Below are 12,887 nucleotides of genomic sequence, written 5' to 3' on the forward strand. Positions count from 1 at the left end.
CAGTGAGCTTCTCCTCCCTACCTTAAATATAGCTCCTCATTCAAATTCCTCCAAGGAGAATCATATATTGGAGCAAGTATTGAGGAAACCCTTCCTCTTAAAGATTTAGATGAAATGTTTAAGTTTTTCTAACATAAGTCTGACCAGCTGGGTTCAGCCACCCAATTGCCTAGCTGGCCCCATAAGACCGTGTGCTATACTTAAATAGTACAGTGTTTGGAAACCTACCAAACAACTGTCATCACAACTGTTCTGATGAGCTAGACAGATTTGGCCAAAGTTAAAAGAGGTGGAAAGAAAGATTCCTTTGTTTTTTCAACAAACACCTACTTCACCAGGCATGATGCCAGGTACACATGACACCAAACACCAAGCATACACATTCACTGATTTCAAGTCTTTTCCAGTCCACTGCAGAAGATAGGTGCAGATTTGTTTTGATTTTGAGCCCCTCCTTCCTTTCTATAATTCATTAAAATCTGAAGAGAGATGCAGAACTCTTTGACTATTTTTTCCTTTCTTCTCATTTTGGCTTTTACATTTCCTATCCCTTCTCCAAATTTCTGGTATCATCATTGAGAAGACACAAATAAAGTCTAGAGGCAGAAGGTGGCCAATGTTGGTTCATGGGTCACTTACCAATCAAGGACAGGATTCTATGAGATTCTCTTATTCTTTTTTCTTATGGTCATTGCCTCCTGTTATAAAATGGCTGCAGGAACTCCAGGCATCTTCTCTACAAGACACAGGAAGAAAAGAGAGAGGTAATAATTGATGGTCTTTTCCAACTGAATCTGACTCAATAAAGAACGGAAAAGCCTTTTCGAATAGTCCAACCATACAGGTTTTGGCTTGTATCTAATTGTCCAGAACACTGGCACATGGCTACCTCTAGCTAGAAGATGGCATAAAAGGAAGAGTTATGGGTGGGGTCAGTCAGCCAAGCAAAAAGGCTTGCTACATAGTCCATCTGGCGAATATCACTGAAGAAACGGATACTCATAAAGTCTTTATGAAATTTAGGTGCTATAGATTTATAAGAAGGACTTAAAATCAGGATATGGGGAAACTACAAATGAGTTATACTGCTTTGAATACTTTTCATATATCATCAGAATTAATAATTTCATCAACTCAATGAGATGAATTTAACCATTAGCGCCATTCCATAGCCACAGAAACATGAGTACAAAGAGGCAAAGTGACTTATCCAAGGTCATGGTAGGGCGGAATCAGATCCTTATCCTAGAGTTTTAAAAAAAAAACATCTATTTACCTAGTTCTCTTTTTTTTGACTTTGCTCTTGAGCACAAACATGTGTGATAAAATTCACTGAAGCATGAAGTATATATACACATACCATGCATTGATAAGAAACTATAGTAAACATATTTCCAGAGCAAGTAAGCTTTAAACCAAGAATTCTGGGAGAGTTGAAAGGCCAATTCATCCATTCACTCATTCAAGGATCCATGGATTACTGGACCCATCTCTGGACTGAGGATATAGATGATAAAGACCCAGCTCCTTTTTTGCATGTGGCTTCTTGTCCAGTCATGTAAATGGACAGATTGGATGATGCTCTGCAAAAGAGGAATGTAAAAGGTGCCATGTGAGTCCCCTGATGCTTCCTTCACCCTGGTCATTTTGCAAGCAGAGCCTAGAACAAGGATCAAAGAAAATATTCTTTGGGATGTGTGGGCTGAGGGGTAAGGGTGAGGAAGAAAAGGGAAGTGAAGCAAGGAAAACAGTCATATGAATCAATGCGGGCCAGTACTCTACCATGAGCCTCAACCAGCCATCACAGGCTGTGCTCAGCCAAGTAATGGACACCATCCTAATCCCTAGAACCTAAGAATATGTTATCTGACACAGCAAAAGTGATTTTATAAATATTACTAAGTTTCTGATAGGGAGAATGATGGTGATAATGTCATGGTTTATCTTGGTGGGTCCAATGGAATCGACAAAAGTCCTTATGAGAGAGGTAGGAGGGTCTGAGCCAGAGAAGGAGATGCAGCAATGGAAGTGCAGAAACCAGAGTGATGTAGGGCCATGAGCTAAGGAATGCTGGCAGCCTCAAGAAGCAGAAAAAGGAAAGGAATGGATTATCCTCAGAGCTTCCAAAAACCCCATCAACTCATTTTATACTTATGACCTCCAGGTCTGTTCGGGAATACATTTCTGTTGCTTTCAGAAACTATATTTATGGTAATTTGTTACAGCACTCATGGGAATCTGATACAGAGGTCTCTTAACAGATGTGTTCACTTGGGACCCAAGAGTTTTCTAGAAGAATTTTATGGAAAGGAGCTCATGGAGTTCAGGAATGTATCTATCCAGTTGCTTCCAAATGTTTCTCATTTCCTACTCATCAGAGTTCACCTTGCATGGGTTGTTAACTCCTCATCCCTCCAGTTTTCACTTTCCAGCCACTTGGCAGCTGCTAGGAATACATAATACCATACCCCCAAAGCAGATCATGCTCATCAATGTAGGCAAGGGTTTGACTAACAGGGAGAAGACCCAAAGAAGTAGCCTAAGGAAGTAGGTTAGGACAAGGTTATGTCCCATACTAACAGTGACTAACTGTTTGGGAAGAAAATCATCCAAATACTTATCCAGCTCCTTTTATAGACTGGTGTCATTTCTTGGGGGCATATTTTACTTCTGCCAGCCTAGCATCCAATCTCCAGTTCTCTGAGTAACTGTATCTACTTCCTTAGCAAACTACCTTTCTTAATCCCATCCATGTCCCAAAGTTGCTGACTCCCCCATTTACTCCAGAAGGAGGCAGGGCCCAGACTTGGCCAATAAGAGCATAGAACTTCCTCACCACAGCAGCTGGCTCTGGCCTGGCCAGTCAATTTACTGCATGTCACTGACCACAGCAATTGGTTCAGCGAAGTACCCATGGCTGATTCAGTTCAGGGGGCCTATAGTTCTCAAACATGTTAGGACCATTGGGAATACATCATCTTTACACCACTGATCCTGGAATTAAGAGCATGTCACCCTGGAATTTCCACAGGGCCACAATGTTGGCATGAATCCAGCCTTGGGGAAGAAAGGAGCCACTCTAGGACACAGTTGGCCTTCTTGAGCCAACCATGCCTGAAGTTGGATGGAGTTCATATATATGTAATCCAAAACATTTCCCTCTTTAATGTAAGTCAGCTTGAGTGGGGGGTGGTCATTTTTTGAAAGATTCTGTACTATATTAATACTTCTTCAGGGATATATTTTCACCTCCTGCCAGCAGGAAGCCCTCCTGTGGACTTAGATGCTCCCAGAGACTGGAATAGTTAGGAAAGCCAGAGGCATACAAGAGAAAGGCAGTGACCCAGAACATACAAGTCCTAAAGGGAAAATCCCAGCTGTACCTTAACACAGTAACTGCTGTGACTGGACCCTATGGTATTGAGAGCCCCCCACACTATGGCCCTAGCCATGGCCACCTCAACAGGTATCCTTGGGAAGTTGTTCTTTATTCAGTCACACTCCTTACAGAACACGGAAGTAGCATAAAATCCATCTTTTGGGATGTAAACAACTTAACTGCAGATGGGAGGGATGTCTGACTTGTTTGCACTATCCAGCCCCCTGTGCAATGATTCTAGTGATTAGATGTGGCCAATTCTAGCCTCTGTGAAACAGGAAATTGCTGCAATTGTTAACAATAGGTCTGGTCCAGGCTGAATCCAACAAGCCTACAGTCCCAAGCATGAAGGCATCTTCCAACTCTATGGCCTCTTTTCCAAAACCAGGACACACCTCTCAGGAATGAAGAAAAGGCTATTTTCAAGGCAGTAATTGCATAATATAAGGAATGTAACAAAAGGGAGACCCTCGAGCTCCATTACTTTGAAGGGTCTGTCAGTGTTTTCATTATAGTCCATTTTCTGCAGTGATTTATCTTCAGCTGTGAAGCTGGGCTGACAGCTGGGGCTTAGCACCCACAGGCCCAGCCCAGGAGAATGGTATGGAGTTTAATTTAGTTGGAATTGTTTGGCCAGCAACATGCTGAGAACTTGAAAACTATGAATTAAGTCCAAGTTTGGGTCCTCTGGCACTTTTGTGACAGTTCTTGTTTGGAGCATCCTCAGTACCTCACCTGCAAACTGTGCTTTCCTGACAGGCTGAACTGCCCAAGGCTACAACCAAAAGCAGGAGAATAATTTTTTATACCTTCAAGGGGCTATTTGGTGGGGGAAGCTGTACATTTGAAGTCCATAAATATAGTTTATGCTTGTTTTCATGTAAAAAAAAGTGTCATTTGAATTCAGATAATTATTTCAAAGTTGTCTTCTATCTTCTCTCTGTGTATGGTCTTCACATGACCCCTGTTTTCAGGGAAGGTGGGTCATGACCTGCAACATAGCCTCAACATAGCCCCTAGACTGTCTCTTAAGACACACAGTCCTAGAACCTTGGCACTGGAACAGTAAAGTCAAGTCTTAGAAACAGGCCAGAATGAACTCCAGGAACAGCTTCCAGACTAGCCATTGCCCAGCCTGGAACCTGGTGCTTAGTATATATCTGGATTCTAACACAACATCTAGAATCCAACCCAGAACCTAGAAGTCTCTCTCTAGAGTCAGACAAGGTAGGGGCAGATAGGGAAAATCAGCCTGTAAAGGTCCTTTCTCCATACTTTTCTCCCTGGCCCTCCTGAGCACTGATAGCTGAGCAACACATGAACTTTCTACATAGATTGTCTTCTATGAGCCACAGACCTGTCCACAAGTCACTGTCGTCACCCTCAAATCATTGTCTTCACCCTCACCATCATTCCCACCACCATCAACATCTACTAGTGTCAATTCCACCATCATCAAGCTCATCAAGAATGGTATTAAGAAGTTACCTCAAGTTAGGCCCTGTACCACATGGCACACACGTGGGACTTCAGTTAATCTCCACTATGAGCCTCTGTGTAGGAGTTTTTATCCCCATTTTTGCATTCAAGGAGATTGAATCTTGAAGAGGCAATGCAACACACCCATGGTTACCAAGGAAGCAGGATAGACTAACCCAGTGCTCAGGTTCTGGATCAATAAGGGACACTACCTATCAACATGGCATAGGCTCCCCAAGAAACTGACTTGGTGACAGTGTTTAGAGGTCAGCAAACATATTAGGGAGTGTCTTTGGAATCAACACCTGTGGAAGAGAGAAGCAGGAAGCAGGAGTGAACAGAGAGGAAGCCAGCCATAACCCTGGCTCACCCTACAAGGCACTCTAGAGCTAAAACAGCCTGCCTGTGACATTGCCCTGTCTTGAGCTAGAAAGGCTAGGTCCTTATACCCTGTATGAGTTTCCTATAGGTCTTATGGAGCTAAAATGAAGGTGTTGGTACGCTGCCTTCCTTCTGGAGGCACTAGGGGAAAATCTATTTCTTTACCTTTTCTGGATTCTAGAGATACCTGCATTCCTTAGCTTATGGCCCTTCCCCATCTTCAAAAGGCATCCTTCTAACCTCTACTCCTGATACCATATCTCTTCATTCTCCATATCTCTTTCTGTGACTCTGATGCTCCTGCCTCCCTCTTAGAAAGACCCTTGTGGTTGCATTGAGGGTCCCTCTGAATCATCAAGGATAATATCTCCATCTAAAGTCCTTAATCACATCTGCAAAGTCACTTTTGCCATGTCAGAGAATGGATTTGCAGATTCTGAACATGGATGTCTGGGGCGGGGGGCATTACTCAGCCTGCCCCACGTCCCCTCAATTACTCACTGTTTATGGGTATTCCAGCTGGAGCAATCCCTGAAGGGGGAATAACAACTAGAGGCCATCTGCTGACCACACAGCTCAGGCCATAAGTGCGACCTATAGGGGGATGAGGGAGATGTCCATGTCCCATCACATATCCTGCAGAGAAATCAGGTTCAAGCCAGCCCATCCTAGTCTTCTTTTTTTTCTGTCTTTTCTTTAAAGACTACATTTCCCCGTTTTGAATCCCAGCTCTAAACTATCTCAGACTCCGCTACCAGGGTCTGCTTTCATCTTCCTCTCCTGTGAATCATAAATGCCTTCATTCCTTCATTCAGCAAACTTAGGCTGGGGCTTCCTGCACACAGCACAATGCCAGGCACTGAGACAGAGAAGTGAACAAAATGTGGTCCCTGACTTCAAAGAACTCTTGTCCAATAGGGGAGACAGGTGACAGATACCTAAACAGACAATTTCAAATGCCATCAGATTTCTGGCACAGCCCATAACTGGAGCTTCTAAGAACCTGTTTCTAAAATTGCATGATATTCTAAAAAGTAAGTTTTCTTCTCTAGATATGGAAACAAGAACTCTATAAAATAGAATCAGAAGGGATAACTAAATCTCCCATCCATTACTCAAGTCCCACTTTAGACAATACCCTTCTAGCATTCTACCCAATGAGAGAAACTCTAAACCCAACACCCAAGGGTTGATGCGTATTGTCACTATGACAATGACTCTACTGGGAGAGAAGCAGAATCTGCAAAACAACTTGTCCTTACAATCCCCTCACTGTCCTCTTCACCAAAACCTGTTCCTTAAAGGCACCAGGGCGTTAATGATACTCACCAAGAAAGTATGGTCAAGACCCTGGCATGGCATTCCCAGCCACTTTCAGCACAGCTTCCCCCCTCTAGGCCAACATGGGCCTAGAATGGCTGAGAATTTCTATGGGAAGGTGACCAGAGAGAAGGCTGTAGGAAGTAAGGATCTGGAAGAGGGGAAAAGGAAAAATAAGGCAACTCCCAGGAACCTTCTAGAAGCATAAGGAACAAGTATATCTCTAAAGCAGAGTTTCCTGACTTTGGCATAGGACATTTGAAGGACATTTGGCATAGGACATTTGAAAAATTCTTTGCTATGCACCGTAGGATGCTGAGCAGCACCTTGACCCACTAGATACTACTGCACCCTCCTGCAGTTTTGACAACCAAAACTGTGCCCAATCATTGCCTTGGGGCAAATGTACTCTGGGTGTCAAATTACCCTTGACTGAGAACCACCAGTCTAGAGCCAATGCCTCCTGGAGGGAAAGTAGTAGATTTAACTACAGAAAAGGCTCAATACAGAGACATATGGGAGCAAAATGTGTTCTAAGAATACAAACAGCAATGTGAGAAGAATAAAGACAGATGTAAATCTCAGCTCTAGGTCAAAAGATCTTAGAAACATGGACTTTCCTGAATGGATGGCATGCTCTCTTTAGTGACTCAGTGTGAATCTATAGACAGAGAAGAAATCTCACATATATAGGAACCAAGATTGAAACATGTAAAAAAGAGTGTCATTTGAATGGGTAACCCATCCCTTCTGATCCCAGAGGTGGTATGTGGTTTTGAGCCAGTCATTTCTTCTCTCTAGCCAGTAGGACTTGTTCTTTGCCAAATGAAGTTCTATTGCTCCTGGGATGGAACACAGTTTTTACATATTACTCCCCTTCCAACTGCTATGCCTGTGACAGACATCACTAATCAATCACTACACTTTACCCTTGAGGGTAAGCAAAATTTCTGAATCCTCCTCCTTCACACAGTGCTTCCTGAAGCTGCTGCCCCTCCACTAATTGTTGCTGCTAAGTTATGTCAGCGTTGTTTACTATTCTTAGAGGAGTCAGTGACTTTCAAACTGTATTCTGGGGGCTTCTAGAGAGCCCCTCCAGAGCTACCTTGGGGAAAGAGAACACAGCAAGTAAGACTCCAGGTTTCCAAACTCCACTTCAACCAGAGCTTTTGTCTGCTTTACATAATGGACTTCTCATCAAATATCATTTGAACAAAGTAATCCTTCAGCTAACACAGCAAAATTTGCTAGGGTTGCTGTAACAAAGTACCGCAAATTGAGTGGCTTAAACAACAGAAATGTATTGTCTCACACCGGAAGTCCAAGATCAAGGTGTTGTCATGGTCAGTTCCTTCTGAGGCTGTGAGGAGAAACCTGTTCCAGCCCTCCCCCAGCTTCTGTTGGTTTTTTGGTGATCTTTGGGATTTCTTGGATTGTAGAAGCATCATCTCAATCTTTACCTTTTCTTTACCTGGCATCCTCCCTGTGTACAGTTTTTCTGTATCCCAATTTCCCCCTTTTTTTAAAAAAAAGATTTTATTTACAGAGATTTTATTTAGAGAGAAAGAGAGGAAGAGCAGGAGGAGGAGCAGAGGGAAAGGGAGAGAGAGAATCCCAAGCAGGCTCACACTCAGCATGGAGCCCAACACAAGGCTCAACCTCACAACCCTGAGATCATGACCTGAGCCAAAATCAAAAGTGGGACACTCAACTGACTGAGCCACCTGGTGCCCCCCTCATTTCCCCTTTTTATAAGAATACCAGTCATGTTGAATTAGGGCCCATGGGGTCATAGGACCACCATGTAGCCTCACTTTAATTTGATTACCTCTGTGAATATCCTTTCTCCAAGCAAGGTCATACTGTGAGGTATTAGGGGTTAGGTTTTCGACATGTAAATTTAGAAATGGATACAATCTAATCCATAATACTCTATCCTCTGACTCCCAGAATCCATGTCCTTCTGATATGCAAAATACATTCACCCCATTCTAGTATCCCCAAAATTCTAGATTCATTCCAGTATGAACTCTCTGTCTAAAATCTCATTTAAATCTCATCTAAATTAGGTATGGATAAGACTCAGAGTATGATTCATCCTGGAGCAAATTCCTCTCCATCTGTGAACCTGTAAAACCAGATAATGAGTTATTTTAAGCATCCAAAACACAATGGTGGGACAGGCATAGGGTAGACAGTGTCCTGGGAAGGGTCAAGTTTTCTCCCTGGAGTCTGGATATCCTGGCATCTGCCTTTATCAAGGCCTTCCTGTGAGTGGTTTCCTGGTGAGACCACACCCTTGTTTGGTGCTCCTTCAAACACCACTCTTCCAGGAAATCCAGGTTCATAGTCTGTTTCCCACAAGCCAGATTAGAGGTCAAAGATTCCTAGTACCCTGGTAACATTAGAAAACCCATGGCCCATGATGAAGCTCAAAATATCATTCTCAGTATGCTAGTAACTGGCTCCTAACTCCTTCCTCACTTTCAACTTTCTGTCTAGGAAAAAGTAGCAAAGAAACAAACTCTAAATGTTTTTTTTTTTCTCTTCCATGCTGGCTCTATGAGGATCAAATATATGATGCATTCCCATTATATGAAGTAACATGGAGATGTTCCTATTAGTTATTGTGTTCATGCTGGTCTCCCCATGGATCCAATAACCCCATAATCCATTGTCTTGGAGAACAGTGTGAGGACAAAAGTCCTTGAAGATCAATGCCTTAATGATCAGAGACACAAGAGCCTTTTGCTCCAGTTGGATAATGCACTTAGGATTTTAATCAACCTTAACGTGTGGATTTTATACATTATTCAAGACTTCCATGAGCCCCACATAGATCCTTCTGTTGACAAACACCCCATTAGAAGCCTGGGTTGTCTTGGTGCAGTGCCGGGACCCTGTTGGTATGCACAGCAGCAGTTCCCAGAAGGACTGAAGTCAATGCTTATTTGTGCTCCAGCCAGATCTTTGGAAATTGGACATTTTCTCTTCTAAAGAAAATTCCCCCAGTTGCTCCCTGTGCTTTGGCATTAATATCAGTCTCAATGTAAATGTTGACTTTTACAGTGATCAAGAAGGATGCATATGAGGAAAAATAGCTGGGGGCAGGTATGAGAAAATGCCCCAGGGGGCCCACTTCTCCCATCACTCTGTGGGACAGGAGCCCAGTGAGATGGAGACTGAGTCACAAGTACTGATTTCTGCCTGAGACAGTGGCATCCTAATGAGCTCTAATTGACAGCTGGCTCTCAGCCTCCCTGGGCTCTTTCAGCCCTCCACACTGCAGGGTGCATTTACCGTCAGAGATGGGAGAGAATGGCACAGCCTGTGATGTCCACCAGGGACCAAGTCAGCAAGGCAGAAGACATAGGATTAGGAGGCCAGGCTCTGGCAGACCCAGGGGGTTCTGATTTTATTTTTTTTTAAGATTTTATTTATTTATTCATGAGAGACACAGAGAGAGAGAGAGAGAGGCAGAGACACAGGCAGAGGGAGAAGCAGGCTCCATGCAGGGAGCCCGATGTAGGACTCGAATCTGGGTCTCCGGGATCACACCCTGGGTCAAAGGCAGGCGCTAAACCACTGAGCCACCCAGGGATCCCGGGTTCTGATTTTAACCACTAGCATCAGTATTATAATGGACAAATCACTTTAACTCCCCCAGCCTCATTTTCTTCATATGTAAAATGAGGGTGGTAGTTGTACACATGCCTGGCTTTGGTTTGGAAATCAAATGTGATAGTGTGCCCAAGGCACTCTGCCCTGTGCTGTGTTGTATAGGATATGCCCAATCAATCAGACCTTCCGGTTTTAGGGAATCTTAGGGTTTAGGTACCTTAAAGAATCGCCTTGGTATATGTTGGTATATGCCCCTCGTCTGTAGCAATAAAATCAGCAACTTCAATAGCATATTATAACAGCTTTCAGCAAGCATAGAAATGAATTTCTCAGAAACAGGGCTAATCCTAATGGTAGTAATTATGAGGAAACAGCTAATATGCCTTGATCCAGACTCTATACTAAGCATCTTATAAGCCCTTCCTCATTTAACACTTACACCTAGGTCATTACAGACGAAGAACCTGAGGCTCAGAGAGGTGAAGTAGCATGAGCAAAGTAACAAAGTCAGACCTGGATTCAAATCCAGACCCGTCTGGGGCATCCATGCACCATATTGCACAAGAGAGAAGCAGCACATTATTTAACTTCTCTTCACCTTAGCTTTAATTGGAGGTGATAATTTCTGTTTCAGATGTGATTGTAGATATCAAATTGGTATCGCATTTAAGGAAGATGCTTTGGGCACACAGATATCTGGCTAGGAAGTTGGGTATTTGTTGCCAAACTCACCACCACAAGCCTTCTGTGTATCCAATGGAGACACTAATACTGCAGCCAAGAAATTCATGGCAGCTATTAGGAGTAGTCCATACTGTAGAGAGGAAGAAAAGAAGCCAGAGGTTCCACATTCTAGACAAGCAAGGAAGTGTCGGTCCCAAGCACATCTGGGAGTTTGTACTAACCCAGAAAAATAGTGTGGCAGTTACAATGGCTAGCCAAAGGTATGCACGCCCTTACCTTTTGTGATCGTATTATTGTACATGGCAAAGGGCACTCTGAAGATATGATTAAAGTAAGGATCTCAAGATAGGGAGATTCTCCTGGACTATTTGGGCAGGCCCAATGTCATCACAAGATCCTGATAAGAGGGAAGGTCCAAGTCAGAGGAGATGATACAATAGAAGCTGAAGTCAGAGAGATGAAGATTTGAAGATGTTGGCTTTGTAGATGGAGAAAGGGGCTGTGAGCCAAGGATTGCAAGTCATCTTTAGAAGCTGAAACGACAAGGAAAAAAGATTTTACCTTAGAATCTCCAGAAGGAACACAGTCCTGCTGACCCATTTTAGACTTCGGACTTCTGGAACAGTAAGAGGATAAATGTGTGTTTTTCTAAGCCACCAAGTGCGTGGTAGTTTGTTACAGCAGCCGTAGGAAACTAATACACTCTGTGTCTCCTACAGAGCTGAACATACTTCAAACAAAGCTCCAGTCAGCACAAGAAGAGAGTAGGACAAATCGCCTTCTACTCTGTGCCATTGTGAGAAATCACTGTACAGCTGGGCTCTAAAACAGATTCTGTTTTGTTCATATCTTGTTGTTAAATATTCAGAAGGAAAAGAAACATGGCCCCATACAGAAAAGAATGTTAGCATTTTGCATTTGCAGAAAGCCAGACTGTAAAACAGAATGATATGAAATCTCTTTGTAAAATGTGAAGTGATAGACACATGTACTGAATTATTATTATCAATATGAATTTTAAAAATGCAGAAGCGAGTTCCCAAAGTGGCACGCGCTGCAGGCTCTTCCACCACCCACCCATCTTTGGGAGCGGAAAGAGCAAGGGAAAGCTGGCAGCCAGGGCAGGGAGGGGACCCAGCCTTTCCGAGAACTGGTAATAGTTGGGATTGTCTTGAAACCGGTCACATTGGACGATGAAGCGTGAATCACTGAACAAATGTGCAACAGAGAAAAACCGCAAAATAAGCCTAGAGACAGAATGCTAATAGTCAGGCAAATAAGGGGAGACAAGAATTTGAATATTCATGAGCTTCTAATCAGAAGCTTTGGATGAATACGGAAATGGTCCCATCAGTGATAACATGCTCCATGGAAAGGAGAATCCTGCCTGATGAAGTGCAAAGCAGAAGCATGGACCAGACCTGTCCCACTGCCCAGACTCCCAGGCATTGACCTGAGTCTCCACATCTCGGTCCCAGTCAGTTGTCTTTCCTCACCTGTCACTCACACTGCACTACTCTTGGTCTTTGCTTGCTGTAGAAGATTTCTACTTTTAAAGCTGGGAAGGGAAAGCTGGGAAGAATACTAATATGTGCAACATCTTCCAAGTTCAAGGCCCGAGCTACATGCTCTGTACATATCTCATATCTCCCTCACAACCACCCTTTCATGGGATGTAAATGTCTAATTTTACAGATGAGGAAACTGAGGGTAAGGGAAACGTCTTACTGCTGATGTGAGAAAGCTAGTCAACAGCAGAGCTTAGATTTGAATAGCTTATCTGTACCATAGCAGAGCCTAATTTGTTCCTCTCCATCACTCATGGTCCCAGACTATATCCTCATGAAATGTATGTAAGTATCTGGATGTATTTATGCTACATCAAAGTATCTGAACAGAGAAGTGGTAGAAGTCTGGGGAACAGGACTCAGCTACACAGAGAAGACTTAGATAGGAACTGAGATGAAGGATGCCCTCTGCAGTGTGGATGAGGAATGCCTGCTGTCTGGATACAGGCCAATCC

At 43.3% G+C, this 12,887-nt stretch overlaps 1 long non-coding RNA gene across 1 annotated transcript in view; it reads right to left on the bottom strand.

Annotated features, from left to right (window-relative positions):
- Positions 1-11,572, bottom strand: part of LOC140594791 (uncharacterized) — an 87,317-nt gene extending 75,745 nt beyond the window's left edge. The window contains exons 1-2 of the long non-coding RNA XR_011996105.1: positions 11,426-11,572; positions 640-736 (exon numbers count right to left, since the gene is read on the bottom strand). This is a non-coding gene — a long non-coding RNA (uncharacterized lncRNA). The remainder of the gene's footprint in view (positions 1-639; positions 737-11,425) is intronic.
- Between the last annotated feature and the right edge of the window lie 1,315 nt (positions 11,573-12,887).

Source organism: Vulpes vulpes, chromosome 12 (genome assembly GCF_048418805.1).
Source record: "Vulpes vulpes isolate BD-2025 chromosome 12, VulVul3, whole genome shotgun sequence".
Taxonomy (NCBI): Eukaryota; Metazoa; Chordata; class Mammalia; order Carnivora; family Canidae; genus Vulpes; species Vulpes vulpes.